This window comes from Rousettus aegyptiacus, unplaced genomic scaffold (assembly GCF_014176215.1).
Source record: "Rousettus aegyptiacus isolate mRouAeg1 unplaced genomic scaffold, mRouAeg1.p scaffold_m13_p_9, whole genome shotgun sequence".
Lineage (NCBI taxonomy): Eukaryota > Metazoa > Chordata > Mammalia > Chiroptera > Pteropodidae > Rousettus > Rousettus aegyptiacus.
In genome coordinates this window covers 89263413-89283053 of record NW_023416312.1, presented here as the reverse complement: position 1 = coordinate 89283053, position 19641 = coordinate 89263413, and the positions used below count along the sequence as shown (strand labels likewise).

General features: G+C 35.6%; 1 protein-coding gene and 1 pseudogene across 3 annotated transcripts in view; both read left to right on the top strand.

Annotated features, from left to right (window-relative positions):
* The window catches only part of FGF13 (fibroblast growth factor 13), a 457427-nt gene that overhangs the window by 420596 nt on the left and 17190 nt on the right, over positions 1–19641 (top strand). The window lies entirely within an intron of this gene.
* LOC118608559 lies at positions 16575–16693 on the top strand (annotated as a pseudogene).

Below are 19641 nucleotides of genomic sequence, written 5' to 3'. Positions count from 1 at the left end.
CTCACTCTAGTCTATACATAGTTATCCTTTTCAAATGTAATAACACCTCTGTTCAGATTCCTCCAATGGCTGGCTTCCTCAGAGTAAATTCCACAATCCTTAGTATGGACTATAAGATGTTCTGTGACATGGCCCCCTAGCTATGTGTCTGACTGCACCCTCCTAACACTCACTAGCTTCTCTCTCACCACTCAATTTGTTCAAGTCACTTTAGCTTTCATGCTCTTCCTTCATCATATCATGACAAGCCCTTCCCTGCTTTAGGGCCTTTGCACGGGCCATTCCTTCTGCCTGGACTCCTCTTCCTCACATATCCTTATTGCTCACTCTCACTACCTTCAGGTCTTTGTACAAATATTACCTTATCAAAGAGGCTTCCTTATTTATTTATTTATTTATCTAGCTCTTTATTTATTTGTTTTGACTAATTTAATTTACAATAGCTCTTTCCCCTCCTCATTCTCTATCTTCCTTTGTCCATTATTTACATAGCATTTATATAGATATGTAAATAGGTGAAGTCATGATAAATATATTGAATGTATATTTTTTGAATAAGGTGCTTATTTGTATATTGTTCGTATCTATATACTAGAATATAAATTACTTAGAGGCAAGAATTTTGTTCCCTTTCTGTTAAATGAATGAATCTGTACATGTTTATTTATTGTCCCCCTCTACTAGAATGTCAGCTCCTTGAGGGCAGGTTCTTTATATTGTTCAATAATCTATCCCTGGGATATGGAACACTGGCTAGCATGTGGTGGGTGTGCAATAAATATATGTTGAAATATTTAATTAATTGATTAATTCGTTTATATTTGAAACTTCTTCTAGGAGTAATGCTCAAACTCAAATCAATGTGATGGATAAATATCTAAGTGCTATATGAGGAAAACATATTGATAAACATTGACTGTATTTTTAAGATTTATAATTTTATCCTACTTCTTGATGTGGAAATGTTGATTTATTTAAAAAACTGGTAAATATAAATATGAAAAACAGAGGTTTTTCTTGCATGAAGCACAGATGGCATTTAGCTTAATTTATATTGAACTCCTATAATCCAAACATTGACTCCTTTCTCAGTTGTTCAGATTTGTTGCTAGGAAACACTATGAGTATTTTAATTATACATTTCCCCCTAAGAGTTATGTAATCAGCTTTAGTATATTTTAATGTCCATTATGATGATGTAGATTAATAATGGAGATGATGATGATGGTGGTGGTGGTGGTGGTGATGTGTGTGTACCACAGCTAAAGAACAGCTTTGAGACTTACTGTTCAGTTCACACACACACACATACACACAACCCACTCACTAGTAAAAAAGAATCACAAAGTGGGTCAGTCTTATAAAGTACTTTTTAAAGAGATGCAATTATACATATTCCCTAGATTAACTGAAACTATTGCTAATTCCTTTTTCGGTAAAGGTTTGAGATGACCTGATTTAATGAAAAAAATAATGTATAATTAATACCTCAGCTGTTTAATGTGAATTTAAGTTATTTGAGGACTCCACAAAAGTTTATTCATGGGTACTTTTTTACTTCTAGTTTTTGTTTTTTATGAAAGTGAAAAGACTTTTAAACATTACCCCAAACTCACCACCCAGAGATTTTGGTGTCTGTCACTCATGTGCTTCTCTATGTATATATATACATGTATGTACTTGATTGTACATAAATGTGATAAATCAACACATGCTGTTCTGTAACTCACTTTTTTCAGTTATATCTCATGCACATATTTCAATGTCAATCATTGTACATCCACATCGTTTTTAAAAGGTGAATAATATTCTATATTTGTCCTATAATTTGTTTAGCCAATTTCTGTTGATGAATGTTTAGATTGTTTCCTTTTCGATTGTTGTTATAAAACAATGCTGTGATGAACAACCTTATGCATGCATTTTTTTCATTTAATTTGTAAGTATTTTTAAAGTTTCTTCAATGTCATTATTTTGTATTCTGTGTATATATGGGTTTGCTAAGCAATATAAGTTTCTCCCTTATTCTGTTTTTAAATTATTGAGAAGTTTTGAAGTAATGAAATTTGAATAAATGAGATTTTACTGTATACTTTGCCCCAGAACCCTCTCTTAAAGTATATTCAAAGAGAATGAAAAGGCTTTTTAACACATAGAGCTATTTGAGTTAAAGATCAAATATGTTGAATATTTTCACTTAAAATATACCAGTCTCATCTTCTTCACATTTTTTGTTGTATTTGATGCTGACAATAAAGACTTTGCAATAAGCTATAATTTCTGCACCCATGCATATTCAGGTCTGAAAATGAAAGAAGAGTATGACAGGTTTGCATGTAGCAACTTTCCACCCACATATTTCTTTCCTTTCTGATTTTGACACTTCAGCTTTGAAACAGTTCCCATGAGCAATAGTTTGAGATTCAGATTATTTAGATCTAAAGGAAAAATCACAAGGTCTTCTACGGCTTGTATCTAACACCTGGAAACCTCTTTGAAGAAGTGCTGAAATGTACATCATGCTGTTATTTGTTATGCACACAGGAGAAATAATTAAGGTATTTTAGGGAGAAGTAGGAGGGGACCAGAGTGGGGAAGGGAGACCCAATCCACCTTATTAAAGTGACATATTTCCAGTATATTCTTGTGATCTTATATGTAGATTGCATGTCACTTTCACGCCATGGTATCACATTCCATTCTCGGCTTTTAGAAGAAACCAAGTAAGACAGAAAAAAAAGAGACAGCTTTTGTTTAAAAAAAAAGTCTAGGTTTAACATCAAGTCGTTGTCTGTATCCTTGTAACATTATCTTATTCTGTGCCTTATAGAGCCAGCCTAAGTCCACAGGAGTACATTTCCTCCCTAATTATCCAAAACTCACTACAGCTGCTATAAGGTCATTTATCCTTTTTCAGATAATATTAATATTGTGAAGGGCTTTATAGGTCATATAAAAAAGTCCTCTTCCTTTTTAGGGCTAAGCCCTCTTAGTTTTCCCTTGATTGTATCCTTTCCCAAAGATGTGTGAACCTAGATCCATCGATTACCCTTTTCCCTGTACTTTCACTATCTCCTTGACTACTGGCTTTTTCTCATTGGCATATAGATCATTTCAGGACTACTCATCCTAAAAAGCCTCTCCTGGAACTCTGTTTCCTCTTTAAGCTGTTTACTTGTCTATTTTCCTTGATGGTCAAACGCCAAATTAATCTGTCTGCTTTCTTTATTTTCTCATCTACTTCTTAAACTGTCAACCCTTTTCATTCTATCTTCTGCCCTCGTTATCATCCTTAAACTCCTGTTGCAAAGGTCACTAGTGACCACCAAATAAAATCTATCATTCTCTTCAGTCTTTACCTTATTTCTCCTCTCTGCAGCCTTGAACTATGTTGGTCACCTCCTTATTGAAACTAACTCTTCCCTTTGGCTTTCAGAACACTGTTTTTCTCTGTTCCATATCACCATTTTTTTTAATGTTTATGTCTTCCCTACCCTCAGGTTCCAGCCTCAGTGACTGTCTTTTATTCTGCATATATTCTCTAAATTATTAAATGTATTTTCATGGCTTCAGGTACCATCCATATGCAAACAACTCCCATCTTGAGAACCAGACCTGTATATACAACTGGCTACCCCACATATCCATTTATCTATCACTTGATAGCTCTTCAAACTCAAGATAACCAACAGTATGTTTATATCGAAACTAGAACAGGATAGTCTACTTCTCACCCTGTGGTAACAGCCTTCTGATGTCCTAGGTTTAAATAGGCTCCAGCATCATTGATGAATGATATTTAATATTTGCCTTCAAGATGGTTGAGAGGGAGGTCTCTGCCAGACTAAATAGATTTGAAACCCGGATCAACTGCTTATATGGTTTGTGATTTTGGGGTAAATGAGTTAGTTCTTCTGTTCTTTAGTTTTTCCACCTATTAAATGAGGCTAATCATATAATAGATCTCCTTAAGAGGATTAAAGAAGATGACACATGCAGAGCATTTTAGACAGCTAAACACAGAGAGTTAATAATGATGTTTTGTCTTATTAGTTGCTGTTACAGTCCACATAATGACATGCCAACTTCAGGCCGATATGTGGCAGCCTATTATTCTTGGAAGACTGTGAGGATCTTATCATACATAATATTGTCATATTTCGCCTTTTTTCCTAAGATTGAATTAATAAAATTTAAAGAAAGTCCAAAAGTAGTTAATCACAGGGAACAAACTGATCCACAAAGCCCCAGTACTAATCACTGCAGCGGGATAATTCAAAAGGAAAAGGTAACTCAACAAGCCATCTATTCCCCACATAACATCACAGCTGAAGAGAGGAAATCTGAAGTGGAATGTTGGATCAGCTGCTGTTGGGAGACCCTGGTCTGCACTCTATCTGTATGCTGACTAAAGGGAGTGCAGGGCAGGGTTTCCCATACAGAGGGCACAGGCTACCACCGCATGGCAAAAGTTGATCGGAACTCCATTTCAAAGTTCAAAGCCATTTCACCTGGATCTGCCTCACCAGTCCAGCGCTTCATGAAAACTCTGCTGGTCTGCTCATAAGAAGCTCAATTCTTTTAAGTCTCTGCAGTAGCTACTTATTTTTTTTAATTGAGGTAACATTGGTTCATTGTAACAGTCTTTATAGTCTTAGGTTGAACAAGAATTTTAACTTTCTAATTTAGCTTCTCTTTCTCTCTTCTTCCTATCTTTAAAGTAATACTGATTTTGTGCATGTTTATTTTCTGTTATGAATGTGTAATGTATGTTTTTTATTAAAAAAAAGTTAGGAGATATTTTTAAGAACTATACATAAAAATACCTTCTAATGAGAGACAACCAATGTTAACATTCTGTTAACATTTCTTAAACTGGCTGTTCTCCCTCTCTTTCTTTCATAGAATCACTCCATACATATCATGTTTGAAATTTCATCTAGTAGAACATTTTCATATTATCATTTTAATGGCTGAATAATAATAATCTACATTGTTTTCTGTTTCTTTGGTTTTGTTTTTATAAACAAGGAATTGCTCACACCTAAATGTGTGTAAACTCCATGTCTAGATCAGGGCATATGAATCCTTCAAAATGTGTTAGGAAACGGAATAGTTAATAATTTACTTACAAATTATGTATTATTCTGTATCCTGCTCATATATACTAGTAATTGATATATGTCTAACATTTTAAAATATATAGTATTTTTCACATTCATTCCTTCTTTGATCCTTGCAACCACTTTGAGAGATAGAGAAGGGTTATTATTATGTCTTCATAGATGAGGAAACTGATGTTCAGAGATGAAAGACACACAGTTAATAAATCAGTGGCAGAATTAGAATTCGAACTCATCTCCTGATTCCAAACCAATCCTCTTTTCAGTACATTTTGCAGTATCCCAACCTCTGCACTTTATTTAAGTGATTTTTACTAACATTTCTTACTCAAATATTCTCTTCTTAAACATTTTTTAGTCATAACTTAGAATTTAGTTTGCTCACCTATTTCTTCATTAGCAGAAAACTGAAAATAGCTAGATTCTAACAATAAAAACACATCACATTTTTCCTTTCTGAAATGCAAATGTACTTTGTGTTATACCTGGAAAAAACGTTTAGAAGTTGGTCCTTATTGATGATGTTTATGCAGTACCTTACATAGCCATTCAGGTTTTTATCAGAAAAAGGATAACCCATTCTTTTTCTCTAACACTGTAGGGAGGCTGGACTGCAGTCATTCACAGATTGAACATTTTAATTTCAAAACATGGATAGCCTGGTTAAGAAATTTAGTATAAATACCAGGGAATTAAACCATAGGACAAAGAAAAAATCCTTATCAAAATAAGATACACGTTAAAATACAGAAACTGGCAAAAGAGTGCCTATAAGAATAGTGAACCCAAAGCCAGCCTTTAATTTATTGTGTGTCATCTATAGTCTTTTCACTTAGATACCCAGGCTATAGTGGAATAGGACTGAGAAGTGTGTTTGTGTGTGTGTATGTATGTATGTATATATGTGAGAAGGAGCAAGGGAGGGAGACAGAGAAAGAGAGAAGGATCTAGAGAGACAGAGAAAGAGTCTAGATGTGCCTATACCCTGAATGGGGTCCCTGATGAATGTACTGATGACAGTGTGCTTCCTAGTCCTGTATCGGCCTTAATTTAGTTAATGGCATTATTGCTCCTTGATTTTTTATTTTCTTCACAGCAGATTGCTATGTTTATTATTATTATTATTATTATTATTATTGTTATTATTTTAAAATGGCACCTTTTGATGCTGGTGTTTGATCCTGGTGTCTATTTAAAAAGTGATCAGGTCACACTTTTGCAACCTGTTTTATGTGAAGGTAAAGATTTTGCTTTTCTTTCAAGAATTAAATGTCATTACATCTCAGCTAAACTGCCTGCATTTAATGAGCAATTACAGAATACTGAAATGATGTACTGCAAAATTATCTGCACGTTCTTCGTAAACAGGAGTGAAATGCTTTCAATAGTATCCCTTTGCTCAGAGTTAATGTTTGGGCATAAACTGCAGGCTGCTAAGTGCTTAAGATAACATTTCCAAAGGCCCAGCCAGAAGAGCACATTGTGGATAACATCGATTTCAAGGGTTTATGAAATCTTCTAAAATTATTTTTCCTGTGTCCTCCTAAAAGTCACAGATATTTGTTCACCCACTATCCCCTAAAGCCAAGCAGGAAAAATAGCAATAAGTATAATTGCTATTAATGCACAGAGATGAAACTATCATCAGTACATAATCAGAATCAAGAATAACTTGAAACCATTAGAAACTTGGCTTGAAGCAAACCCAAATCAGCACGATATTTGAAGGAAAATTGATACAGGTTCCTACGTCTTACAGGACCACAAGAGATACAGCCTAGCTTTGTCCCTTTCAATTTGTTATGAATGAAGGAATTTTAGGCTTCAGTAAGGTCTGGATCTTGGATGATCTCTGTAAAGTGTGAGCTACAGACTATGCTCCAGAGCTAGAAGACTATGATTGGACTAAAGAAGCAAACTCCAGGACACTGAGAATCCTTGTGAAACAGAGACTTAAGCTGTGTTCCCTCACTTTCTGGAGCTCTTTGGACCTAGTACATCCTTGAATGTGAGGTCAATACATACCTGAATTTGAAAATGTAGGCACATAAGGGAGTTGGCAGTGATGAGGAAGGTAAAAAAGGATGAGAAGACAACTTCTTTCTTATACTTTTGTCTCTTTGGACTTCTCAGAGCCAAACTCCTTACTGTATGTTACCTGACTTCTTGGAGCCAGATCACTGTTGGATATTTGTACAGAGAGAGGTTCAGTTTCTTCATCTCTTTCTTTCCCAGTTTCTTGATCTTTCCGCCACTGTTTCTTTTAAAAAGAGGTAAAATAAGTTTTCCTGCCCCTGTGTGGGAAACCTTCTTGGCATTTTCGAACTGCCAAGTGTTCTATAACCAGCCATCTGTGGTGGAAATTTTGTTTAATTAATTTTTTTATTAATTTATTTCCTTTTCTCTCTCACACACTAGTTTTTAAGGATTAATTAACAACTAATCTTTCTTGTAACAACTTTTTTCAGCTGAACTTTATTCCTTGTTTTTCTTTAAAATCTTAAATGAGGTGATATTTTCTTTAAAATCTTAAATGAGGTGATTTCACTGAAATAAAGAAATGATGTGTATTTTTAGAGTCTGAAAAGGTATTAAATGTAACAATTTCGGAACTGACTAGTAATTTGGAATAACTTTGCACTTCCTGAGAACCCTGCTCCCCACCAAAAAAAAAGTATCCTCAAGAGATTGTGTTAGCCAAAGTTTCCTCCTGAGTTGGCTAGGGAGTTTCATACCATATTATTATTCAGATTTCATTGCATCAGTCAAACAGATTTTACTTGTACTGGTGAGTTAACTCCCGGGGAATGGTATAGCTAGGAGTTTGTACCATCGAGCCTCATAAGCTACAGGAAGAGCCACACTCTTTACTTATTCATTCATGGAGCCATTTCAGAAGATGCTCTTATGGCAGCTTCCTGTTTGTGAAAGCTTGGCAGTGTGCTAAAAGAGACTGAAATGAGTCTAGTAGATGATCAGATGACAATACAGAAGAGACAAATGAATCACAGCAGAAGATGCTATGGGACTTTCTATAGGGCTTCCCCTCTGTGACTCTGAAATAACTAAAGTTTCAACTGCAACGCTTTAAGTGAATTATAAAGCACCAAAAATGTAGACCAGAATGTATGTGCCTCTCACCCCATACCTTGTGTGGATGTACACACACACACATACCAGCCCTGTATTATTTCTGATCTAAATCTGATTTTAGTTAGTTGGTTAGTTTGCTTTTTAATAAATGAAACAAGTGCTTATTAATTTGAGTGTTTGCGGCTAAGGTTATCCATGACCATGTGTCCATTAATTTACTATATGCTTACATATTGGAGAGAGAGGGAGAGTAGTTGAGGATGATTCATTTGGGACTAGATACAGAATGCAGTTATAACTCAAATATTGCCATTCTCAAGGTTTTAATGGATGTCTGTACACAAGGCATAAGCTTAGAAATAACTATCCTGGTTTCTGGTGTGGATTTAATGTGCATTCTTTCATGAATGACACAGTCGCTTTGTAGATTTTGTTCCTTAAGACTCATTAGTCAATTTTCAACTGTCTTTGAATAAATAATCAAGGTAATGTTAACAACTTTATGGATTTCATAGAACAATTTGGCTCAGAATTGATTAGAAGCAATTACAACACGGAAAATTATGATTTGTGTATGTAGAAAAAAAATTAATTCTAGGCCATCTCAGCCTTAATTCACTTCCCAGTTCTTCCTATCTAAGGGAGCTCTGAAAATATAGTCATTTTAATATTCACTTAAGCAAAATATAATTAAGAAGATAAACTTCTACCCTGAATACCATGTTGCACAAACCAGAACTCCAAGAGAAACATATTTGAAGTAATCTGTTCTCTTGGATAACTTATGCTGATTTTTGTTCCTTTTCATTAGGCCAGAACCTAGCTTTTTGGAGTGGGGGTGCAGCTAGTCTTGTCCAAGCTGACACTCCTTAGAAAGCACAGATAGTTTAGAAACCCTGAATAAGCTTTTGGACTAGATGATAAAAAAGGAAATGTAAAAGCTGAGAGCCTTCGGAAACAAAAGGATACTTCAGCTATCATGTCTGTCAGCCGGATGGTGACAACACCCGGCCTCTACTCAGTGGGCATCAGAGCCTGCGAACCACAGCTGATGTGTTCTCTGGACCTCAAAAGAGTAGGAGCTAGCTGAAAGCCATTCCCCCTCCTTCTTAATGATTATCCATTAGTACAGCGTGTTTTTTTTTATTACAGACTAGATTAGAAACAATTAGCAAATGGAAAACTGAAGAGCCCCTTGCTGCTCTTAGTGTTTAGAAGCAACATTTGAATAGAATCAGATGCTCGTTTTAGAGTCAAATGTACAATTTTACCTGAATTACATTACATTTTATTTCTCTGTCATTGATACATGCTCTATTCCACCTAAAAATGGAAATTTTCTGGACACGGATTCAGTATCTTTATTGCTGATTGCTGCCTCTATTTTCATATGCTTTTTAGAAAGCATTATTTAGTAAGCTAATTTCCTCATGCTGAACAACACTAAAAAGATGGTTAAAACATATTCCAAAGTCACCTTTTAATTCACACTGCAAGAATATGGAACTGTATTGACTGCTACTGAGACAGTTTAATCATTCATTGCTAACTGGGAACATTTTTTTATTGTATTTGTCATTATTCATTATTGGACTCATGTAAAAGGAAACTATTTTATAGGGAAAAATAATAAAACTAAAGGAACAATGGATCTGATTTTTTCACTGTTCAGGAAGTGGATCATTCAGTGCTAAGCCTATAGAAGTCAGGGGAATGTCATTAGGACCTCGTGAATTTTAACTTTACTAATGTGGAATTTTAAAATATTTTTCACATAGACATGGATGAAGCTTTATGTAAATGCACATTCTCTCTTTTTTATGTTGAAGCTTTGTTTCTTTGGATTTTTATTTTACCTCCCCCCAAAAGAGGCAAGACTGTGCAAGTTAGAATTTTTATTGAGGATTGTGTTTTATTTTTCCCAAAGACTAAGGTTATAAAGAAGGTAGAATCACCTGGTAAAATCTGCATTACATTTAAACAAATAGTGTTTTGGGGGTGAGATTTTGTCATGAACATTTTCACAGCTTGATTCTATTTCTCATTATATCTCAATTATCAAATTCAATAAAATAAATCATTCCTATAGAGTGAAACATATGAAAATGGCGAACTACTCACGAAAATGAACAAAAAAAATTGATCTTCAAGTATCCATATATCTTTATTTCTCACTTAATCTAGCAATTCTTCCTCATTTTTTTAACTATAGTAATATAAGTCAGATAAATTAAATTGTTGTCTAATATTGGCAAAAACAGAAGACTGTGAGAAACAAGGAAAACCTCCAAACAGAATCCTGGTGCCTTCTGGACTCCTTGGTATGGAAAATACCTAATACACTTAAGTAATGCAGCAACAGTAACATCATAAGAGTTCATAGTGAAATATTATCATTTATCCCCACTGGAGCTCCAAAGAACCAAGTGGAGTCAGAATTAGAGCTTAGAAAACAAGAACCTTCCTTAGTCATAGGTCTCTTTGTAAAGAAAGAGAATCACTGTTCAGATTTATGTCAGAAGCACAAAGTAAACCATTACTCTGTATCCACAAATGCCAATTGTAGAGGAGCATCTGAGAGGGTGAGATTTGAGGGTTAAACTGTTTGTAATAAACGTTCCCAAGCTCTTAATCGGTGTGCGACAAAATTGTAATAAACGTTCTCAAGCTCTTAATCGGTGTGCGACAAAATTGTAATAAACGTTCTCAAGCTCTTAATCGGTGTGCGACAAAATAAGGCCAAGTGAGACAGCCATGATAGGGATTAGGGCAAGGAGGGAAAATGACATGGATGTATTCTAGCCAAGTAACCACGTGGTTTGAGTCACTTTTATCCATTTACTAGCCCTAACTCCTCCAGAAAATGAATACTGGTAATAGACTTCTGGAATGATAACACTGTATATTATATAAAGGAGCAGAATTCCTCAAATCTGTTGGAACTTTGGACTGTACAAGATGGTGTTTGGGGCATAAATTATTCTTCCTATTTATATTATTTTAGGTGAATACTAAAGCGAATGTGTATTCCCTATGTAACTCCCCCCAAATATAGTAAATTTCAAATAATTTTATTCTAAAAATGAAAAAAAATATATGTATAGAGCAACATTCAAACTAAATTTATGCCATAGAGCAGTGGTCCCCAACCTTTTTGGCACCAGGGACCAGTGCTGCTATGAGAATAATGCCTAATGATCCGAGGTGGAGCTGAGGTAGTGATGCTAGCTCTGGGGAGGGGCTGTGAATGCAGATGAAGCTCACTCAAAGGCACTCACCTCTTGCTGTGTGGCCCGATTCCTAACAGGCCACAGACAGGTACTGGTCTGCGGCCAGGGGTTTGGGGAACCCTGGAATAGAGTACTTCTAGGAAGATCACTCCAAATCATGGTTTGCCTTACTAGACAACATGTACATTGTTTAGACAAAGTATACAGGTGGGTTTAAAAATGAGTATGAGGCTGTCATCACTTATTTTCAACTGACAGGATTTTTAGAAAAGACTGTAGCATTTCACTTTTAAGGGAGTGGGTTCCAACAATGTATTTCTTTTACAAATTAATTTGGAGAACCAGTTAAATTTTATTTCCCCTAAGCAATGTTGTATTAATAACCTATGTGATATCTTTGTTTGGACATGAATACTCTAAGCATCAAATTAGTAAAAGTACAGGTTTGGGAAAATGAAAAGAATGATTATGTTTATAATGTCCATTTTACACTTAATTTTTTAAAGTTACTTTATGAACCATTTTGGCCCATTGATATAGAAGGTATTATTGTGATGATAAAGATCAGTCATTCATTTTTTAAACCATCATTCATGTACTTCACATTTCAGAAGGATTGTAGAGATAAGGCCAATTTTCAGGATTATGTAAGGTTGATAGAAAAAGCAAGGTGGTATTTCACCATTAGCTTAAGTTAAGATACAATATTTTGACTTACATCATTGAAGTGTGATGTGAGCCAATTTCTTTCAATTTGAGGTGTTTATCAGAATGTGCAGGAGATGAGGGTTTACTCATTTTAAAAAATAACTTCCTCTTTAAAGACAATTTTGAGAAAAAAATAAGCTGTAATTATGCAGCCTTACAGAAATAATATTCATCATCCTTTAACTTATAAGTGAGAAAGGTCACTATCATTCTTTCCATTATATAAATTATGAAACCCAAAGTTCAAAGCATTTGCCAGACTTTAGTAAAGGGTCTTAGTTAAATCGGTGAAAGAGCCAAAGGTCCCTCCCCACCAGAACTCCTTGATCTAAAAGAATGTAACTGGGTTTATATAAGCTACATCAGACACTTGAATACTCAGACATTTTTCAGGCAAACTGAAAAGTTCTTTCCTGCAACATTTCATAATAATGATATTTCTTCTACACTGGTAAATGGAATTCAAATTCGTCATAATTGGAACTTTTGGATTATCTACCTAGCCAAAATAAATGAAAAAATTAATTTAAAAAGTACAATTAGAATAATTGGATTAGCTGGTTGGTTTCATTTAAGTATCTGTACAAAGAAAATGAGGTTTTAAGGATGAGTTTTCTTGCGTGTGCTGAGCAGCCTAGCTGATAGCTGTGATAGTGGTGGCAATTTCTGCTAGTAATTGTTGGTACTGTTTGCTCACACCTTTCTTTAAAGGAAACTTGTCTGTTTTGACAAGCTCACTTTTTTTTGCTCGTTCTGAAAATTACTTGGGAAAATTACTTGAGTACAGAAAATTTATTTTTCCTTCTCTCTTAGGAAAAACATTTCTTTCTCCTGAATATAAATATTATAGTCCTGGTGAAATCTAACTGCTCATCTTCACTAGTTGGCTTCGTCTCAGTGAGATTTTGAGCAATTACAAATGGGGGCTTATTTCACAGTCTTTACTTTTACAGCTGATCCACAAGAAAAGAAAACAACCAGTCAAGCATAATAAATATTTTACTATTGACTTGGACTTGGTCACATTAAACCCAGAAGAAAATCAATGAGGCAAGATCTTCATTAGAATCTTTTGCTGCCTTATATAGTAATTGAAGAGAAACAGAATCATCGAAGACCTATATTAATCAAATATTCAGGTTGTGCTTTGTGACATCTGTGCAGTAATCACTTTGGAGGTTGGTTGTTTCTCCAAGAAGGGAAAATACTGGGAAATAAACTGAGTTTCTGTTGCGGATCACCAGAATAAACCTTCATAAAGCCCAGTCATTAGATTGGTTTCTTTAAATATATAACCACAGCCATAAAATGAAAAATTGACATGATAAAAGTAGGCAGTGTTGTTCCAGTGCCACATGCAATTTCATTGTATAATATGGGGTCAAATTTTTAAAATATTTCAAATAGATTATGCATATCCATGTGACTTGAGACGAAAGCTCCTAATAATGGCTTTTTAGGGGTAAAATCAGTGATTGCTGGGTATATATTTGTGTTTGGTTCTTAAAAGATCATTGAAGAACATGGAGCGATTAATGTTATTTTAATAGTAGATGCAGTCACATGGACACCTAATCTGTGAGTTAGTGGCTTTAATGGGTTGTGTTTATTCATGATAATTGAGACTCTATGGGATCAAAATTAAAACTAAATATTCAACTAAATCTTTTCATTCGTTTCCAAGAATCTAGAACAGTACCTTGCCTGTAGGCAATCAATTAACATATAGCAATTAATTAGCTTTAGTTTTGCTAAGATTGATTTCCTATAATTCCAAGAGAACAAGGCTTCATTCAAGGAGAACAATATGAAGGAGTCATTTTACCGATAATTGGGAGTTGAGCTCAGAGCGTACAGAGTGATCAGTGAAATGCCATCAATCCTTAAAGGCTTCAGTAAGGGGTCATTAAATACAAGGAATTATTTCACTCAACACTATCAGTCAGGTGGAGGAAGATAGGCCTTAACTATGCCTGTAGCTGTCACTTTATTCCCTTCTGTATATGGTGTTTCCATGGCTAAGATGCTTCACAATGCTCTCAAGTTAGGATTTCCTTGCCACCTTTGTTTTCCTGGATATTATGTCTATTCTCCAAAGTTCAGAGGAATCTCTGTCTGTCATTTGTTTGACGCTTTAGTGGCATTTACCTAGAGGGTTGAAAAGGAGGTTGTGTTCGTCACCACCATTTTGTTAAACCATTTTTACCCTCCATCATTGAGCTAGTGATTTGCTAGCATCTGCCAGAAGATTTTCTAGTGTTAGACGCATATGCTTCTGGTAACTGGCAATGTAGAATAACTATTGTCATTCACTGGCTTGCCATCATAAGAACCCCCAAGGTACTATGTTCTACTCCTCTAACAAGCACAGTTGAATTCCTGGACAACCAAGAGACAGTGTCACAAGATGGTTTTTGTTCTTTGTTCCTATCAGCTCTCAGAAGCCACTACCTCCTAAAGGAAGCCTTCTTAGAAAATATCCCAAGGCAACTATGCGATTTTCCCTACCAACGCTTATGGGATTCACATATATTTTACCCTATTCTATAGGATGTTATGTCAAGCCCTGTGTACATTACTGACATACCACAAGTGTTCAATAAATGTCTGTCAGCTGTTTCTATTATCAAATATCCGGTATTATGACTAAGTTTCTCTAGTGGCCCTCAGGATAAAATAGCTTTTTAATCCATGTCTAGGATGGTATTAACCAATCAACAGCTTCCTCCTTGACTAGATAATTGTGTGTTCTCAAAGACCCCACAGGGCACTATAATTACTCCTACTTCCATACTCATCTTGCCAAACAGTACGTGTACATTTATCTCTCTTGTTTCTTTAACCAGAACAGAAACTGAAGAAGAAAATAGCTATGTCTCATTCACTACTGTATCCCTAATGCTTAGCATAGGGTCTGAACTGAACTTTTCATGCACGTAGTAGGTGTTCAGTAAATGTTTGCTGAATTAAGTGTCCTAGTATCACAGGTACTGAATGAATCCCACAGAGATTAAGAGTGGTCCCACAAAAAGGTGTGTGTTCTTTAGTTATGTCCCCAAAATACAGGGTTAGCATAATCAGAATGAGTGATGTGAATAGATGCAATTATGTCTCAGATTGGATACAACATAATAATCACAGTTAGATATTAATTACAAAACTTTAGATAAGGTAGTAGATAATTATCCTTTCACCATCATTATGCAATATCATTAGTGATCAGCTAAAATGCGCTAAGGATAGCAGCCCCTAAAAGTCACTTTCCTCTCAAGTAACTGTCACTCATACACATCAACCCTGGTAGCCCCTCCTTAGCACATCTTAACCCTATCTCATTTTTCATTTTGTCCACCTGCTATTGATAGTCTCACCAAATATACACCTAATCTTAGCTCCTCTTACTTTCCTTTGACTAGTTAGTAAGATCCTAAACAAATGTTTCTTGCTGCTTTTTTTCTCTTTCATAATAGATTCCTTTAGTGTATATACTTCCATTCATCCATCTATCCAAGCAATAATCCACTGATTGCCCGATACTTGGTAAACACAGTTTTTGCCTTCTCTGAGCTTATAGTCAAATGTAAAAAAACAGATTGAACTGCTAATTACAATCAAGTGCCTACTCAAGGTCCTCTCTTTACTGATGTCTGACCACTGCCAGATGAAGACGACCTTGAAAAGATTATTGTTACAAAGCAGCCCTATAACTGTAATTTTAGATGTGAGTATTAACACAATAAGAAAGGACTAGGAACTGGGATGTAAACAAGGAGATGAACTAGAATGAGACACAGTTTTAGGAGTCACTATCCAAAGTTAAACTCTTGGGATTCATCGCCTGGCAACAGAAGTGGCTTCACTCCTCAAAAGCTGAAAAAGAGCAGGGGAGTGGAAGAGCAGTTCCAGAGAACTCCCCAGGGATTTCTTAGGCAGACGTTTATAAACTATTGTTTTAATTCTTGAAGGCAGAGACTCCTAACCTATTCTCTAAGGACGACTGATTAAGGACAGAGAGAAAACAGACTTTACCCCGAAAATTAGTTAACAGAATTTCAGTGCCTGCCGCCACCCTGTTTTAAGAACCAAATGCCTAAATCATCCACCCTGAAGCAGATTTGATGCTGACTGCAGGTGCGAATTGATTGTCAGTCCTGCTCTGATTTATACATGGGAATGATATGACTGTTCACAGCTATTGCTGCGCCAATATTTTATTCCAGCAGAAGGTAATTGTGCTTTGTATGAATGTAAATGTCCTACAATAGTGCCATTCGTTCCAGAATTTAAAACATCTGCTTTAGAAAATTATATTTTCCTTATGGGGTAGGCAGCCCTGTACGAATCTTAACCTTTTTAATCCTCCCAAAAACCCTATGAAGAAAGTACTATTAATTTCCTCATCCTAAAAATGATGAAACTAGTCTACAGCCATGCCACCCTGAACACACTCAATCCTGTCTGATCTCAGAAGCTAAGCAGGGTCAAGCCTGGTTAGTACTTGGATGGGAGACCACCTAGGAAGACCGGGTGCTGTAAGTGTAAAAATAAATACAAATTAAAAAAATAAAGATGAAGAAACTAAGGCCAAAGATTGCGGTACTTGCCCAAACTTACCCAGTGAGACAAACCTGGGTTCTAATTATTGCTGTGTCACTTCGTGGCTTGAAAACCTGTTCTCTCAACTGGTATGCAAAGTTGCCTTACTTTAAAACATAAAATGAAGAAAGAGAGTGTACAGTACAACAGTTCTGGGTAGCTGTTTGCCACTAGTTAAGATTGTTTGTCCTCTTTTCCTTTTCCCAGTGCCAACATCAACAAACCAAACCGTTTGAATCAAGTGAGCATATCTTAAAAACCAGTTACCATGAAAAGAATAAGTAGAGGCATAATATGCTTGTTGCCCAGTATCTAGTCCATTAGTTTATATCCAAAAGAGACTATCATGCAAGGAATATAGCCCAACCTCTATTCTACCTAGATCAGGGCCCTGAACCTCCACTGCTGGCTAAGCCATCCCAGGCATTGGGTTAGATATAGTTAATTCTGAGTCCACTTTTTAGCTAGCAAGGCACATTGTGATAGAGTCCTGATGTACCCGCTCACCTCAATAGGCATGATTGTCCAGTGAGTGGAATAGTGGTACCGTTTGCATTTATCATTGTTGACAGAGTTAAATAAGTGTATTTATGTAAGGTATAATTTACAATTTAAACCATTGTTTTCCTTCTTCACTATGCTTCCTTTCGAATTACTCCTTTTCTAAATATCTGAAGTGTGGCACTGAAGTAATTTTGTTTTATCCCATTGTACTTAATTAGCAAGTTGTGGCATTTATTTCTTATTTAACATTCCTCTTTCTAAAAATTTCCTATCTTTCTTTTGATAAATTGAAGACAAAATGCGGTCCATGGCAAAGAAATGAGATATGGATGCTTCTGTATTGTATATGTTCAGCCTTTGATCCTTGTGCTCTACTCAGGGCAATTTCAGCACAAGTCATATCAGCTTTTAAGCCCCCCATGAAATATACATTTGAGTTAAACACTAGGTCTCTAGCTAAATTCTTCTCCATGTTTTAATGTTCTATTTAATGTATTTTAATGGATCATCAAAAATAATAACATCTTTGGAAAGATGTATTCTTCATTTATTCCTTTATTCAGTACAATCAACTGACATTTCTAATATGTTGAGATTGTACTTTCATATGTTACTGAGATTAGCCCTTGAAATTCACTATCCATCAGGATTTGCTGCTTTCAGTGATTGATTACCTGTTGGAACCCTTTTCAAACATATTTTTTTTAGTTATTTCCTTTCATCATGACCTACCCTTTTTTATGAATAGCCTTTCATAGAGATCTCAACAGTGTATTAGTAAAGGTTTATTTGGTTTCTTTGGGGAGAGATCCTGGCTATAATTATAATGCAGGTCATAACCACAGTGAAAATGAAAGCCCCAATAACTGTACCTTGATAGGAGCCTAAATATCATTTTATGACACATCGATTCTTTAATATTTATGCAAAGACCATAATAATCTGGAATAATTTATCTCTTCAATCTGTTAGGCCACCAGGATACATTCATCTATTCAGCAAATTATTATAGCATGAATATAAAGCTTGAGGCACTGTTCCGAATGCTGGCATATTGCAGTGAACAAAATATATTTTCTGTCCTCATGGAGCTTATCTTCTAGAGAGGGCAGATGGACAATAGATAAATAAATTAATATATAATTTGTTTTGGTGCATAAAAAAAAACAGGATTGGGGGATAAGATATGTGTGCTGAGAGGTAAGGGCAACTTTCATATAGGGTGGTCAGGAGTAGCTTCTTTTTGTGAAGGTGGCATTTGATGGACAAGAGGGAAGGGTTCAAGTAGGTCTCTGGAATGAAAAAAAATACAGGCAGAGGTATCAGCCAATTCCAAGGCCGAAAGATGAAAATATGTTTGGCATGTTCAAGGGACAAGATAGGGAGCCATTTTGACATAGATAAATGCGGGTAGAGAAGTAGCCAGGATCAGATAACATATGACCAAGCTTATCACCTAAGGCAAGGACTTTGGTTTTGCCTCTGAGATGGGAAGCTATTGGAGGGTGTTGAGTAGAGGAGTGAAGTGATTTGCCTTATGTTGTATATCAATGTTTTATTACAAATTAAGGCTTGTATGGTACTAGTAGCCAGCTAACATAGTTAGAGAATACTATCAAGGAGTCCACAATCTCCTTTATCCCTCATTGACTTTGCTTTGTTCCACAGCTACAGAATGAACCTCAAACTTTAAGCAAACATCCTGGGCATTTGCTCTGTGGGTCACAGTGAAATGTACAAGAATACATAATTAGCTCAGACTATCCCATCCATAATGCAAAGAGAAAAAATCAAGTACATTTATTTAACTCAGCCATCGGCAGTGCAGGAAAAATAACTCCAACTGAAGTGAGTCGGTAGCATCTTCATAAACCAAAGCAAGTGTATTATGCCTTAAATGATGGCTCAGTGGCCTCAAGGAAGTAATGCACCTTCCTAAGCTTCTAATTTACTACCAGGCTGTGACTCAGACTTAGGGAAAATTGAACCTATTATCACTTACTCAAAAGACAGTAAGCAACTGTGGATAAACATTGAGCCTATTTAGAAGAACAGAACGTTAATGTTGCTAAGAAGACAAATATGTAATCTGCAGTTCTCACACTGGCTTTATGTGTATATCTTTCTGCCAGTGACTGGTGGCTGTTTGCACACCTATCCCTTTACTTTCTCATTGGAGTTGTACATGTAATTTGATGTGTTTATACAAAGTTAAACGCTGCAGTTCTAATGGCTTCACACCTGTTTAATTTGTCTCTTCCTGTTTCTTTCTAATGTTAGAAAATTAGCAAAGTCACTGACAACTGTGCATGGCATGGCCTATGGAGCTGCCCCCAAAGCTATGAGGTCTGAAACTCTGTTAATGTTTACTCAAAGTATTTGTACTG